The following is a 15,847-nucleotide window of genomic DNA, read 5'->3' as shown; positions in this document are numbered from 1 at the left end:
TAATTCTCTCATCAGAACTAGTTAGCTCTCCACAGCTGTGGAGAGCTCACATCCACACATAATGCCCTCAGTGATCTGACCCTCCCATCATACAAACTCTGCCCCTGCAGCAGTGCCCTGGCACATTTATCAACAGTTTCAATGTTTTTTCTGAAGTTTGAATAGATTTGCCTCACCACACCTCCCACTCCTGATTCGAATATTAATTGGCTATTTGATTAAACCTCTGCTCCAAAACATTTACAAACTACTCTTAGAAATATTATCTTTAAAAATAGATATGTATGTGTACTTGGCCACTCTTCCCCAACATGACCTTCTAGGTCAGACAGGACAAATTAATTAGCAGTAAGAGCCAGGATAAGGAGTGCCACTCTCATTGGCTCATTAGTTGCAGAGCAAATATACCTTCTTGCACAGTTACAAGTATAGATAGACCCAAGGAGTTTTTGGGAAAGTTCCACAACTATAACTAACTCTTACAGTGAAATACTGTGAAGGGTGGTAAAATGTTTGAAGGTAGATTATAGAAATGCAAAAGGAATAGGTAAAACTAAAGTAAAACAAAAAGAAAGGAAAATGCTTAAGATGGCTTGATGTTCATTGTGAAGCTTTAAAGAGTAAATTGAGGAGACTGATGACAGGGAGAAACCAGCCTGTAGTTGGAAATTAAATAATAAGGGTTAATAGAGAATAAAGATCAATAATCAATCAGTAAAAAAGGTACTTTTGTAAGACAAATTGGGAAATTATGTTAAAGGTAATTCAATCTAAAGACCCAAGGACGTTTTGGAAGTTTGTCCAATCTGACATGGGCAGTGAACATAATAAGCGAGATTGTATGGTGCCTGAAGTAGTGATGGGCACAAAGAATCGCCTCCAGAGTTAATTATGGCCCTAAGACTTACAAGAGTGGCAGGGGACCAGACAATTTGCCATCTATAATTATTAAATTAACCAGTGATTGTTGGGCAATATTTTTCGACCAAACATTTAAAGCGATTGTAACTACAGGAGATAGGTCCAAAAGCTGGAAAGGTACAGTAATAAAACCCATTTGTAATAAGTGCAGCTCATATGACCCAATGAATTATCCACTTATAAACCTTACAAACATGGGTTCTAAAGTATCCCTAATGAATTAATCCCGGTGGAGTAAGGTGGTTTTAAGAAAGAGCATTCAACATTAGACCTCTGCTTCAGACTATGGTCGATAGCTAAGATGTTGAGGGGAACTACGGACAATTTATTCTACTGTGCTGTTGAATTCAAAGCAGCCTTAAATGATTTACATTTCAGAAAGTCTCTTTTCTTGATTTAAATATGAAAATTGAAGCATTCTCCAGTGATCGTGATTTAAAATATTTACAATCTAAGGTCTCAGCTCTGCATATGATTGATTTGTGGTGTAATGAGGGTGTGTCTGATTACACTTCTATATAGTCAGATTAAGTTATGCAATATAGAATGAAAAATTTTAGTCAGGGAATGAATTACTTATTGTCTGTTATGAAGCTTGCTAATACTATTCGGAAAATATGAGGACATTGTAATTCTGGTATGAATATGAAATGTTCAAGTGTACATATTTTATCAGAATGACAATTTTATAAAGGGGAAAGGTGAAGATTTTTAAAACCTATTTTAACCAAATACAATATCAAAATGTGTCAGAAAGTACTACTTTTTTTTACATACTATGCATCACTAGAAATTAAAAATAAGGGGTATTATTTTATTAGATTTTATGCATCTTGTATTACGATAGTATTGCTTAATATTATGGTGTATACAATGAATTAGAGTTTAAATGTGTTTTTCAAATGTTGCAATAGTTTAATGGACTACTGTTCCAATAAACTTACTTTTTGACTGACTAATAGAACCATTGTTTTTGGCCTTGTGCTACAAATGCAGAATCAGTAATCCCCCACTTGCTCCATATACCTTTTTAAGACCGAAAAAGTTTAGGTCCCTAGCAAAAGTGGCATGGCAAACAAATTATGTGGGTGCTGGACTCAGAGTAGGTGGATGTGTTGTTTCCATTACAGCTGTCAAATACTGGAACTCACGGCCCTAACAAATTTACTTAGAGAACTGCAAAATGCCCTTCATTAAGGATTTGAAAACATGGATTTTCAATCTGTAGTATGAGCAGTAATTGATCATGTAACATAGCAAAATTGCAATGAGGGCTTCTTTATTTTGACTTGAACCCCTTCTCTATGTGGATCATGACACGCATGTCCATCAAAGGATGTCCCCAGGGAATAGCAGCAGTGGCTGTTTTTATCAGCTTGGGAAGTCGTCTCTGTTCCAGAGCATGAATAAAACTTTGGATTAATGCCTTGGTTGGTGCTTCATCATTCACGCCACTGTCACGATGCCTCAGATTGATGTTGACAATAGAGTGGATTAGGAAAAAACTGCCTAAACCCCTAATTGATTGCACTAAATCCCCAAGTGAACCACAGAGCCAACACCCTCACAGCACACAAATATGTAGGTTATCTCTCTAAAACTGATAACAGAGAAGGAATAACTCACCAGGTGTTGACGTGCACTGTGTAGACAGACGTCCTCATAGACTTAGGAAGCACAGCAGTGGGAGCATCCAGTCAGCAGGAGCCTGGGGTACACCATCAGTGAGGGATCTGAAAAGCTCATATACATCACGCTGAAGAGGGGAAACTGCTTAAAATATGAAAGAAACAGCACAATACAGAACATGTAGGTTCAGGGGCAGTGCTTTTAACTAAAGAAGCACTTAACTATAACTTGGAACCACAAAGTAAAAAAACATAATATTTAAAAATTGTAAAATGGTACGGCTTGTGGAAAAAGAGAAAATAAGTAATTTCTGCATCATCCAAAAGGAACTGAGCCAACTACCCAGTTCTACTGAGCGCTTGATAACGAGTCACATGAATTACCCCTCATATCAGACTTAAAAGTCCAGCGTGAACACTATGGGTCCTGTGTGTCACTAGGAGACTCTACCTGCTAAAGGCTAGTGGAGTCTCCAGGCGAAATATCACGTGCAAAAGGAGGAGAAGTAGAGGAACAAAATTGCTGTTTACAAAGAAATTTTTAATTTTTACAGTGGGTCTACTTGTAATCCTCGGTGAAACCACCTCTGAGTTACCAATGTCCACACTATTACTCCCTCCCTACGTGGCAGGATTATCAAGTGAGTTTCCGGGTACCTCATAATGAAGCAATACATGTGTGCTGTCTATTGTCAGCACTTCTTACTAAATACAAACATATATTTTCATTCAAAGTAATATGGAAACGTTTAAAGCACCAAGCTATTTCTACAGACATCATGGGGAGTATTGCACCTCTTTATTCTTGTAGGTGCATGCTCTTGACTACCATGGTGAGGGTGCAAGTGTGAACAGGATAAAGACAAAGCAGGGTTCAGAGTGTTATCCAGGATGCTAGACACCCTATAGGCCACTGTTTCTGCACTAACCTGATTCTGTAACTCTTGAGCCTTTTGTCATAAGAGGTCTGGCCTACCCAGCCCTACATTGACAGTCAGTAGCAGGAGTTAAAACAGTGAATACTCAGACACTGAAATCATAGTTTGTCATGTGTTTCTAAACTGTACCCATTTTGTGGCTGCAGCATACAAATGCTAATCGGACACAGAATTAGAAAGCTTAGAAGTGGCATTTTTGGTACACTGAATGATCGCCCAGCGTGATAAAACCATTAGATTGACAGATCTTTACATTAAATTCACAAAGCCATTACCTTGAATTGTCATGACCTACACATGGCCACATTACTAGGACTGGGTTTGAAATAGGAAATCTGCCACGTTGAGGCCTTCAATGTGGGAGGAAAACACAATGTTAATGTAATGTGTTTGTTGGTATGTTGGTTGGTCACTGGAGTGGTTGCTGATATAGCCACGTGTCCATTGTCGCCACATCTTTAACACTGAAATGCACTAGATCCAGAGAACTCATTTAGAGGCACAAAGCAGAGGACTATCCGCCGAACCTGACCCTTACGTGAACATGGGTTGAGGCAGTCATTGGAATTCTACTGAGATCCATCCACACCCAAGATATAGTGGGAAATCACAAGCAGCAGCATTCAGAATCCAAGAGGGAGGAAGATGGAAGAACCGGTACCCACGGTGTGAATGTCATCTTCAAGAGCATTATGCAATAGGCAGCTGAGACCCCGGTCAGCAAGGCAAGACCCTCAGGAGCTTGGGTGATGGTCTCATTCAAGGCACACAAGATCATTATAAATTCAAACCAGACTCTCAAGAATGGATCTACTGCAGGTGCAGGTACAGTCTAAATATAGACCTCTAGAGGAAAACAACAGTATGAGTGGTGACCTGGATGCATCCTCACACTGCTCAATCATTCTGGCACAGCTCTGCAAGAGTGACTGCAGTTGTGCTGGCAGTGTTAGCCTTTAGATCTTGATTTTTCCCCTGTGGATGTTGAGGCCAAGTATTGCCGATATGGCTGCCACATTGTCAGTCTTCTCTTGCATCTGCAGATGGTTATGGAAGAGTAGGGTCAGGGCGTCTGCAAAGTCCAGGCTGTCGAGCTACGTCCAAGGTGTCCACTGGTTACCATTTCTCCTCCTTGCTGTAGGTGTCCTTATGATCCAGTCAATAGCCAGCAGGAAGAGAAAAGGTGAGAACAAACAACCGTGGCGGACTTCGACCTCACTTGGAAGGCATCCATGAATTGTCATTCATGGACTACTTTGCAGGTCATTACTTCGTAAGAGTTCATGATGATTCCTATAAATTTATTAGGGTGGGAACTGCGGCACGGGTTCTTCGAAGTGATCCACCCATCTTCAATGTTGGTCTTCCTTACCTATGATTGTCTTTCCCACTTTGTCTTTAACAGGTCTTTAGGGCTCGCTGTCTGTCGGACAGAGTTTCCCCGTTATGTTGTTGAGTTAGTTCAAGATTCCATGGCTTGCTGATTCCTGGGCTTCTGTGGCAAGACAACTGATGAATTGTCTTTTTTCTGCTCTTAAGCTTCTCTCTGCCTCCTTGTTGGTTTTGGTGTATTTGCCTTGAGCTTTTTCTGCTCCTGTTCGGCTGGTGTTGACTCCAGCTTTTTTTTCCTTTCTCTCTTGGTTTTTGCGGTGAGTCTCAGTGGAGACCCATTCTTTATGCTGGTGTTTCGTAGGACACAGTACTTTCTGGCAGGTTAATGTCACAGTTTCTCTGATTTTCTCCCACTGACTTTCTATTGGGTCTCTGTGGAGCTCTATTTCTTGCAGCACTTGAAAGTTGTTACTTAGGGTGACCTAGTATTCACTTAGTTTCTGTGCATCTTTGTGGAGGGTGGTGTTATATCACTGGCGATGGTTTGTCAGTTCCAGCCATGCTTTCTTCAGTTTTAGATATAGCCTGGCCACAACAAGGTAATGGCCTGCCGCCACGTCCACTCCTCTCATCTTTCTCACATCCTACAGGGACCTCCGGAGCTTCTTGGTAATGCAGAAATGCTCGATCTGGTTCACTGTTGAATGGTCTGGTGACACTCCCATTGCCTTGTGTGGGAATACACTACGACCAATCACCAGACTGTTCAAGGCACAGAGATCTGCAAGCCTTTCACCATTCTCATTCATGTCACCAAGGACATGGCTGCCCATGACTTCTTCATAACCAGTGTTTTCGCTCCAATTGTGGCACTGCGGTACCCCATCAGTATGGTGATGTGCCTCTCAAGGCATTTCTCCAGAATGGACTGGAATCTGTAGTAAAACTGTTCTTTTTCCTCTTCTTTGCTGTCATTTGTAGGTGCAAAGCAGTGGATAAGGTTGATCCTCTTTTTCTTTGTGCGGACACTCGCTGTAATGATTCTGTGATGATCTTCCCATCCAGTCAGAGCTCTGTTGGCTGTTGGTCTTAACATCAGTGCTGCTCCCTGAGTATGTGGGGTGTTCTCTTCCTTGTGTCCAGAATACAGCAGTGCTCCTCCCTGAACCAGTCTCTTCGGTCCGGACTGTGTCCATCTGGTGTCGCTGATGCAAAGCGGGGCAAGGTTGCATTTTTTCATCTTCCCTGTCACTTGGGCTGTGTTGCCTGTCTCATACATGTTCCTCACATTCCATGTCCCGATAGTGATGGTCTTGGTGGAAAGCAGGTGGATCAGCTTTGTGGTTTCCAGGGATCTCTGGCTTTCACAACAAAGCATCATAGCTCTCCATGAAGGAGATTCCTCTCTCCCCAGGATATCTTTTGGTCTTTTGATTGATGTTTCTGTAGCCAGATTTGTTTTACATGGTGGGGTTGTTAGCCGCATATATAACCCTCCTCATTTTGCAGTTGGGCGTGGGACCTGCCATGGTAGAGTTGGACTGGCAATGGTGGCAAGTAAGATGTTGGTAAAATCATTCTTTTGTTTTGTTTGCTTTGTGATAAAAACACTTTCCTGAGTAGCTGAAAAAAAAACGACTGCACACAAGCAAGTAATATACCAAGACTAAATGACAACCATAGTGATAAGAGAGGTACAAAGACACAGACAGTGATGCACCTTAAAAAAGACAAAACGCATGCACTTCGATGGTGAATTTTCTGATGGACCAAAGAACATTGATCTCAGCATAAGCAGTTCACTGATCACACACTTTATACAAAGAGCACATGACCATTAGAGTACAGTGACATATTTCAGTAGGCTTTAACTCTGTAAGTCTTCTACTCAGTTGAGCTTGTAGAATGTAAAGCAAGGTCAATGGATCTGCTGCATGTGCTTCAGTCACAGTTTGGTATCATGCTTGAAGACTGAATCCACACCAAAGTTCCAGAATAACAAGCAAGTACATTTTTTCATTTAGTTTCATTTTAGGTAAATATATCTTAAGAGGATGTTCAGAATCTCTTGCATAGATCCAGCCGACTGGATACATAGTGAGAAGCATATTGCAGGTGTTATCTCTTAATAAAGAATTAAAGAGTTCCAAATTAGTGTGTTTCAATAGCCTATTGATCAATGATTGCTATAAAAGCTTTACATTTCTGTGCATTGCTGGCTCCACATTTTTAAATGCCTCTGGTTTACGCAGTGGTTAATTTAACACAAAATATTGCACAATGCAGCTTTACATAACATCACTCACACAAGAGCATCTCTAAGGGCTGAAAGGAGGAATTTATTATGAAAGAAGAAACCACAAACTGAAGTGTTATTGAGCCATGCAATAGGAGAGAGCTAAAATACAAGAACGTTAGATTTAGCTGGACAAGTTAATGGAGAAAGCAAAAGTATGCATTAAGTTTATGAGCTTCAGCATTATCATGACATGCTGTAGAATTCTACGTACAGATGGTGCAGGAAGTTATTAAATAAAATGAAAGGCCAGACTGGCAAGAGAATTAACAGGCGCATGCGCTGCAAATTGCAGGGTCTGAGATTGCTAGTTTATTTTTTCTTGTGTGCAAAACCCATTTGGTGAATCGGAATTTTTTTTTTTACAAATAACAAAATGGTTTTAGAAAACCATGCCAAATCGCAATTTAGAAGGGTGAGTTTTGGGGTTCCTTCCAGATTGATAACCAGTATGGTAAGTATCAGTGGTTTGCAGCTGCAATTCTGGTCGCGAACCATTGACCGGATACGGAATCCCAAGTTTTGCTGGTAACTTATTGGCAAACAGGAAGAGGTCCCGTTGGGACCCCTTTCACTTTGGGCATTAGAGTGGCAATTTGGGGTGGAAGGAGGGTGGAATAGGCAAAGGTCCATTGCCGACGCTCAATGAAGCTTTCCAAAACGTTTAAGAGAGAAAAAAAATAAAAACGTCAGCCCTGTTTCCATAAAGGAAATCCAGCAGTTAAAAAAAACCTTTTCCATTTTGAAATGCAATCACTGGGATGGTAGTCTATTTTTCCGTGCAGGCCACCATCCCTGTCATTGTAGCCAATAGCAAGGGGTCACAGATTGTGACCTGTCTAATGATTATTAACTAGGTAGTTTGTTCTGTGATACCCCGGAGATTCCCTATTTTGCAAACAGACCTGTTTGTAAACAAACCGATTTGCAGCATCAGAATTGATCCACAAAATATTGTTGCACACTTTGCAACCACTTTTTGCAAATTCAATCTTAATCCATCTTGCCCTAAATTTGCTACTTTAGGGTTGTATCTAAGAAAGCCAGAAACTTGCCAACGGTATAACTCACAAAACGTATTTCCATGTATGTTATGTTATGTTAATTAATTTTCTAACGCGCACAGCTACTCCAAGGAGTGTCCCGGGGCGATATGTCTGACTTACTTATAGGCATTCATGGTTAGTCATACCTAAGTTAGGTGTAAGTCACATCTACTCACAGAAAACTCTTTGTTGATTGATTAGTAAGAGCTTTCTCCAGCTGCGTTGCTTGTTGTCCTGTAAGCGACTCACGTTGTCGCATCCTCTCCTGTTAAGGAGGGCAGCAGTGGTTCAGTTTCAAGCTGACAACCTGTTGCCTTAAATAATGACGCTCTGGCAATCTGTGGCCACCCACTACTGCCACCATTTGCCACAGTTCTAAATCTGTGAGGAGAATGCCGAACAAAATTAAATTAGTGTGTATTACACTTTAAAGTGGTGAACGAGTCCAAATCCAAATCAATTGATTGCCGCTTCACCAGGCAAGGAGGCAAAGGAAACAGAGGAGAGGAGGGGGAAACATGAAGGGTCATGTAATGATTTGAGAGTGTAACAAAGAATGGGGTCTGGTGATGAGACTGGAGTCTGCCGTTAATGGGTCACTTGTAGTCTGCCTTTGGTTCATGGGTCATTACAAGGCAGTTTCCATATAATATGGTTACAGTGTGACGTCATACATTGCATGCTCGCTTTATTGTGTGTGGCTAATTGTGAAATTTTGTGAACATTAGTTTGTGACCATATTCAATCATCTCAGAAAAGGCAATCATGATAATAGCTTGAAAACTAAGTAGAACTTGAGGGAGCCAGTGGTGGTGCCCCATCTGCCACAGATCCGCCATCGATCATGCATCGGGTGACAGTCCTGTCTCGCCGCTCTTCCCAATGCATACCGTCTCTGCTATGCTCCAGCAAGCGAGATGTGGCAGACCAAGACAGGGAAAATAAATAATGGCCCCCAACTTGCAGGGAGTAAAGTCCCCGCGCATCATGACCATTGCTCTTCTTTAGTTCACAAAAGTCAAAAAGTGCACCATATTTGATTTGCAGGTCACAGGTTGGAATCCTAGAAGACTGCTTAATAATAATCCACATTTGTAAAGCGCGAACAATCACCCGTAAGGGTCGCTAGGCGCTGGGAGCCGTCGGGAAGATTAAGCAAGCTATTGCCCAGGGTCACATGGTGCTGGGCTAATCTGTCGCCAGTGCCGGGGATCGAACCGTGATCCCCAGATTCCGGAGCCCTGGCCGCTTAGTGAGTTTGTCGTTGTTGCCGGGATCCAGGCATAACCTTCATATAAAAATGTAAATTCCTGGTAAAGAGTCAAACGGCGACCATAGATACCTGCACGTAAGGTGCCAAGAATATGTTTGAATGACTCAAGCCTCATTCTTCTGAAAGTGGTAAAAGGCACACCATATAGTTAGGCAGTCGCTACTGATAAATACATTAAATTAATCACCAAAACAATTCAGTGAATGCCCTGTGTTACATACATAGCCCTTATTATCTCATTTCCTTAAATTAAATTACATATATTGTTCATTTAGAAGAGATGTTATTTTCCATACACAATATGAAAATGATTTAACACATCTTCAGAAATGTGGTATTTTGTTTTTTTTATACAAATCGTGTTTTGTGTGTAAATCATCTGTCTGGTAAGAGAACTTGCCAATGTATATGGGTTTCATCTCAGTTGACCTCTTGTGAATCAGGCAGTAGGTATTGTAGAAGGGGTGTGAGTGCACCCAGCTATGACCAGTCTCTCTGACATCTGTCCTCAGCCAGTCTACTTACCTGCCCATGATAAGAAGAACAAATGATAACAGATGGAATCAGGTCATTGATCGCAAGGAGATTATTCAATGTGTTTGTTGAGTCCCACATGAAAGTCCAGGAAGGACACGCAGATGTTGAGAGAAGGGAAAACACTGCATGTCTCATTCTAGAGTTGTACCCAATACAGTCACCCTCCCGCCCACCACAAAAAAAGTCACCCACCCACACAGCACACGAAGAATACATTTTGATTATTAATTTAGAAAACAGTATCTGGCACCTTAATGGAAAGGAGGAAATGTGTAAGATTAGTGGACGAGGGGAGGACAAAATATGATATAAGGGGTGGCTTAACATCTTTATCAGAATCTCCCAGCTGAGACGCTGCATTTAAGTGAAGATTGGGAAGAACAAAGCGCTTGTGACATACAGAAAAGTAGAGCATTGATGGATACAGCAGCAAAGAGCATGCGGTTATGGGGAGAAGCCATCTTAAAGGGGTAACATTTAATAGAGATTTTTAGATGTTATGGAAAGTTGAACTGACTGCTTTACATAAAGAAAATGATCTTCCAGCTGATGGTTTGCACAGAACTATTAATTTAAATGTGCCATCACATTTTAAAGGAAAATGTAAAGTTCTGCTAGTCATTTTTAACAAGATCACACAGTGGTTTACAGAAGATACATACATGATTTTAAGTCTATTATCAGTATTTCTTAAAGCACTTAAAAGATGATGTTCAAATGCTACTATCTAAAAATACTGATTTCAAATGTAGGTTTAGCATAAGGGATAGTGCATATTAACATGAGCAAGGTTGCATTAAAGATCATTTTTATATACCAACACTTTAAAACACCACATGGATATCAAAAACATCATATTGACTTTAAAGATATATATGATATTAGAGTTGGTACATACTATAAGGAAATGTTACATACTGGGAAGAGGTCTAGTTTCATCTGTCTTATGAAGTATTCCCAAATCAATGCAAATAATTAATAAGCATTAATGTCCAATAATCCTAGAGCATTTGAAAGAAAGATAAGCGCTCTGTTTGTGATGCTAACGTTGGTTCATCAAATCACATTGCTTTGAATGTTAGCATTAGCTAATCTTGTCAGCATTCTAAGTTCAGTGTGAGTCTGAAGCAGGAACATAAAAGATGGCTTGTTGAGGGGACAGCCTTAAAGCCAGGTGCTGTCAAGGATCACAGTTGTTAATTTTCCTTACTCCTCAATATCTAGTTCCACCTTTAGCTAATTTTCATAATTATGTGTGGGGGGCAGTTAACACCAGTTATCGCCTTCCATATAAGGCAAAAACAATGAATTACACATTATTTCATCTCATGTAACATAGTGCAGTTTGTAAAAGAGTTTCATAATCATATACAAAACATATTCAGCTTGCAAAAAGTACTACATAACACAGAGTTTTTATATTCTACATGCATCCGAATACATACAGAGAAAATATTGTGAATCATAGATGCATCGAAAGATAGGAACTCAGAAAAAATAATGACAATTAGTTCACACATTTGAGAGCAGGAATTTGAAAGAAGGGGGATTTCATATCAATTCCTCATGTGAAAATCAGAAAGCATTTTAAGGAGCGCAAAGGCCCATATTCCTAAATTCCAAAGCAATTTACACAGAATGTTTTACATTTTCTTAGAAATCTCAGTTTGTTTGATGCTAATTACACTGGATTCTCTCAGCCCACCTACCATTGCATCTTAGTCCTTAAAATTGTCATTTGTTCACAGTACAAATGCAGGATTACCCGTACTATCGAGTAAAGGATACACCAGGGCTGGGTGAGACACTTGAATTAAGCATGCAAGAGTTTAAGAGTCCTATTTCTTAGAGATATCATAACAATTAGTATGTCTATAAATTATTTTACATTACTTAAAATATCAAGAAGTGTAACTAAAAGTTTAGAAAGGTGTCCAATGCAGGTCTAAGAGGATCTGATCCATAATGCATTTTCAGGATCACCACTGACTATGTAACTGGTTCCATTTAGATTTGATGGGCCCGATTCACAGAAATCTGAGACAAAATCTTAAACTTACTACTTTTGGTATTCACAGAAGGCATTTAGTAGTAGTAAGTTAGGATTTTGTCATAAGTCTGTCTTAAGTCTGTCTTATGTCTGTCTTAAGTTTGTCTTAAGACTGTCTTAAGACTGTCTTAAGTCTGTCTTAAGTCAAACTTAAGACAAAATCCTGACTTTACTACTACTAAATGCCTTCTGTGAATACCAAAAGTAGTAAGTTTAGGATTTTGTCTCAGATTAGTTCTGTGAATCGGCCCGATGTATGTAAATGTGTCTATACCTTGAAAACAAAAGGGTCCCATTTACTTGGCTAGTGGTTATTGGGAATGTCCGTCATGGATCCGGACCAGCAGATCCTACACTGAACACAACCTTCTTTGACAATTATTGAGGAGAACAGCATTATCATCACATAGTACTAAGTGCTTTTATGCAACTGTATACTGCAAAAACCTTTCGGGGCAAGGGTCTCTACCTTGAGGTAGGATTTGCCGTTGCTCATTTTGTCAGTAAGTAATCAATAAAAACCAGGCTGGTTTTGCGGCATTTCTAATCCTCCTCCAGACTCCGTCTGCAAACCTGTCTCTCAGCGTTGGAAAGCCCTAGGGCAGCTACACGCTTTACAAATCTAAAATAATGATAATAAGTGAATCACGACACAGGAAGTGTGTATAACAGAGCACAAAGTGTATAAATGTGTCCACTTTCCCCAGACCAGAACCTTTTAGACAATCGTGTCCTGCCTTTGCTTTGTAAAGTATTTTCTGTACAAAATAGATGTTTCTTGTCAAAATCAATTCACTAGCTAGTCCTCCGCCACCGCTTGCAGTAGCATAGCTAGGATGCCGTCGGACCTGGTGCATGCAAGGAAAATGTCCCCTTTGACAGCTGTTGGGGAAATAAGATATGTTTGTCAGGGTTCAATGGGCCCTTCAGGGCTCTGGGTCCTGGTTCCACTGCACCTGCTGCACCAGTGGTAGCTATGCTTATGCCATGTATCAACCCTGCTCTAAGTCACCCACAAACGTTGTATTGGATGAGAATCTTTCCATGAATCTGCAGAGGATCAAGGTTACTGCCACCTGTTTCGCTGTGCTCAATTGGTTGAAAAAGTTCATCTGGACGATTCCCCAATCAGCCCAAAGGACTGTGCGCCAAGCCCTAATCTTGTCTAGATTGGACTATGGTAACCTCTTGTAGATAGAAATAGATCAAGCATCCATCCGACGCCTACAGATAGTTCAGAATTCAGCGGCTAGACTTCTGCACTGGCTCCTGAAGCACACCTTCTCCGAGAGCTTCATTGGTTCACGGTTTCAAAGCACAAGCCCCGGCCTACATCTTCCAAACCAGAGCTGGAGCAGGCCGACAGTATGAATAGGATCTGGTGGCGCTGTGTCAGCAAACTTGCATGCTGAGATCTTGGAGCCTGGCCTTGTGCACTGTGACAAGGTTTTCCTTGGCTTGCATGGGAGGGCCCTCCTTTTTGGGTTCCGAAACTGTGGAACTCCCTTCCTGAGCCCCCAAGAAGCTGCACTTTCTTACTTGCATTCTGTAAAGACCTGGCTTTTTCCTCTCCGCTCGCTGAGTTCCTTGGATTTCCATCTATGCCTCACCATAATCCCTCAGATGACACAAACTGCAGCTGACAGACTGCATCGGCTGCACACAAGGCCTGTGCTATCCACATGCTTCTGCAGCAATTGCTGTTTGCAAAGATAGCAGCAAAGCACAGGATGGTGGGTGAAGCATTCACCTGTGCGTACACAGCTCACAGACCACCATGGGCATCCGTCTATCATCTTCCCTCATAGTTACTTTGGAGAAGGGTCCTCGATGACCCATTCGGACTAGGGAGGGCAGTATGACTTCACAAGTCGTCCGTGATAATCTAGAGATGCCATGTTTTTGTTACACATTTGGTCTGAAGTCAAGATTTTCTTTTTGCTCTCTAAAATGCATAATATTTGCCAAATAATATTTTTCAGATATTTCGTATTTTTTTCAACATTTCAAATACACTATGTGACCATTTTTATATCAAAATGACTTTCAGTGATCCCTTATTTGTCCGGGTAAGAGATTTTAGTAGAGTTTAGAGAAAAAAGGTTTTTAGAACTAATTCCAAAAATGAAAGGGGAAAATCCAGAAAAGACCACAATCCGCAAAATAAAACAAATTTAACCAGAATTTACCAATCATTTAGCTGTTTGCTTTATATCAGCAACAACTATACCGCTATTTTTTTAATTTTTGGTATTTAATATAGCGTTGACCCAACTCAAAGTGACTGAGGTCTGTTCACAGGATTAATATTTCATAACATAGACGTCCAGCCACATTTGAACACAAAGCTCACACGAGTGGTTGGGTGGTAACTTGAAGCTTCATCTGGGGGTGAATGTTTTGTAATTGACATGGCCTCACAACTTAAATAACAAGGGTTAGTCTTACTGGGCACCACTGATTACATGCATTGCTCCTTTCAGAACTGAAACACAGGCAATTTCCACGTCAGCCGAGAGCGTAGACTCTATCTCCAGCGGGGTAGATACGTCATGTCGTGTACAAGCGTGGCATCTGTCGCGGGATATCGCAGGTACCTCCTAGACATACATTTTTCAGGAATTGATTCCTTCTCTGATGTCCACCATCTGAGAAGGGCCCTGTGGGACAATATTTTAGATGGATTGTGCGCCTGATTTGGATCTTGGCGGATGGATTACTCGCTCACAACGGTGACGGATCTTACGTCTGCTGAAACATAAAACCTAAAGGATATAATGGGATTTATATTTTGGTGGACGGGATATCTGTCAGCGTTGCGACGGAATAACCCGTCCGCCAAGATCCAAATCAGTCCCTAAGTCATTACCGGTGGCTGTACAACACTCCTGACTTGGGCAGTGCAATGTCACCAGAGAGGGCCATCAGTAATCAGCACTGTGTCATACTGAGATCAATGAATGCTGCTTCACACTTCAGGCCATCGGAGTACCCAGCATACTCTGATGAGTTACAAAGGTGGCACTGATGATGCGATGACAACTGCTGATGATGTACGTTGATGTTAGTAAGGCAGGACAAAAATCTTCAACGTATTTCGTTCCTGTATTTTAAGAAGGACTGCAGAGCTCACTTTTGGATGCCCGAGGTCCTACGGTAACAAGTGGGCATTGACCATCCCTGCCACGTTCCGCACAGTGGCAGGTAAACCTCGCCTCAACATTATGAAGCAGAAGATGTCATCAAAACTCCAAGGACAGCCTCTGACATCTAAAAAGGGCAGGAAACTGCCAATGAAAGGGTTTTCCTCCTTCCAGAGCCCACACATATACAAGGTTCAATGCGCCTGCATGTTATTGAATTTATAAGTTCCCTTATACCATCTCTGGTAGAGCAGCCTTTGAACCCCCAAAAGCACACGCCTGGCAAATCTGTTTGTACACTGACAAGATGCAGGGCTCATTTGGTCTGGCAAAACCACTGTGCCTCACTCCACCACTTGCAGGCAAGTGGCGGCTGAGAATTCAGGTCCATTCAGGACTCACTATTTCTGCAGAGATCCAAATACACCAGTAGAGTTGGGAAATAAATCCGTGTGATGTCGACCGTCATTGCTCAAACTTTCCTTATTCTCCTCATGATCTGTTTCCCGTGAATACCGATTAAGGTGCAAATATAAGTGTGCTCCCAAATCGGACTTCTAATTTTGCAGCAATGGCCATGACCTGCACAGGTTAAACATTGCAAAATAATTTTTTGACAGAAACAAATTCTGGCCCAGATTTGCTATGATTTTGCATCAGGTTGCGCACTTTTGTTGCACAGC

Source organism: Triturus cristatus, chromosome 7, assembly GCF_964204655.1.
Source record: "Triturus cristatus chromosome 7, aTriCri1.1, whole genome shotgun sequence".
In the NCBI taxonomy this organism is placed as follows: Eukaryota; Metazoa; Chordata; class Amphibia; order Caudata; family Salamandridae; genus Triturus; species Triturus cristatus.
This window is presented reverse-complemented; position numbering follows the sequence as displayed.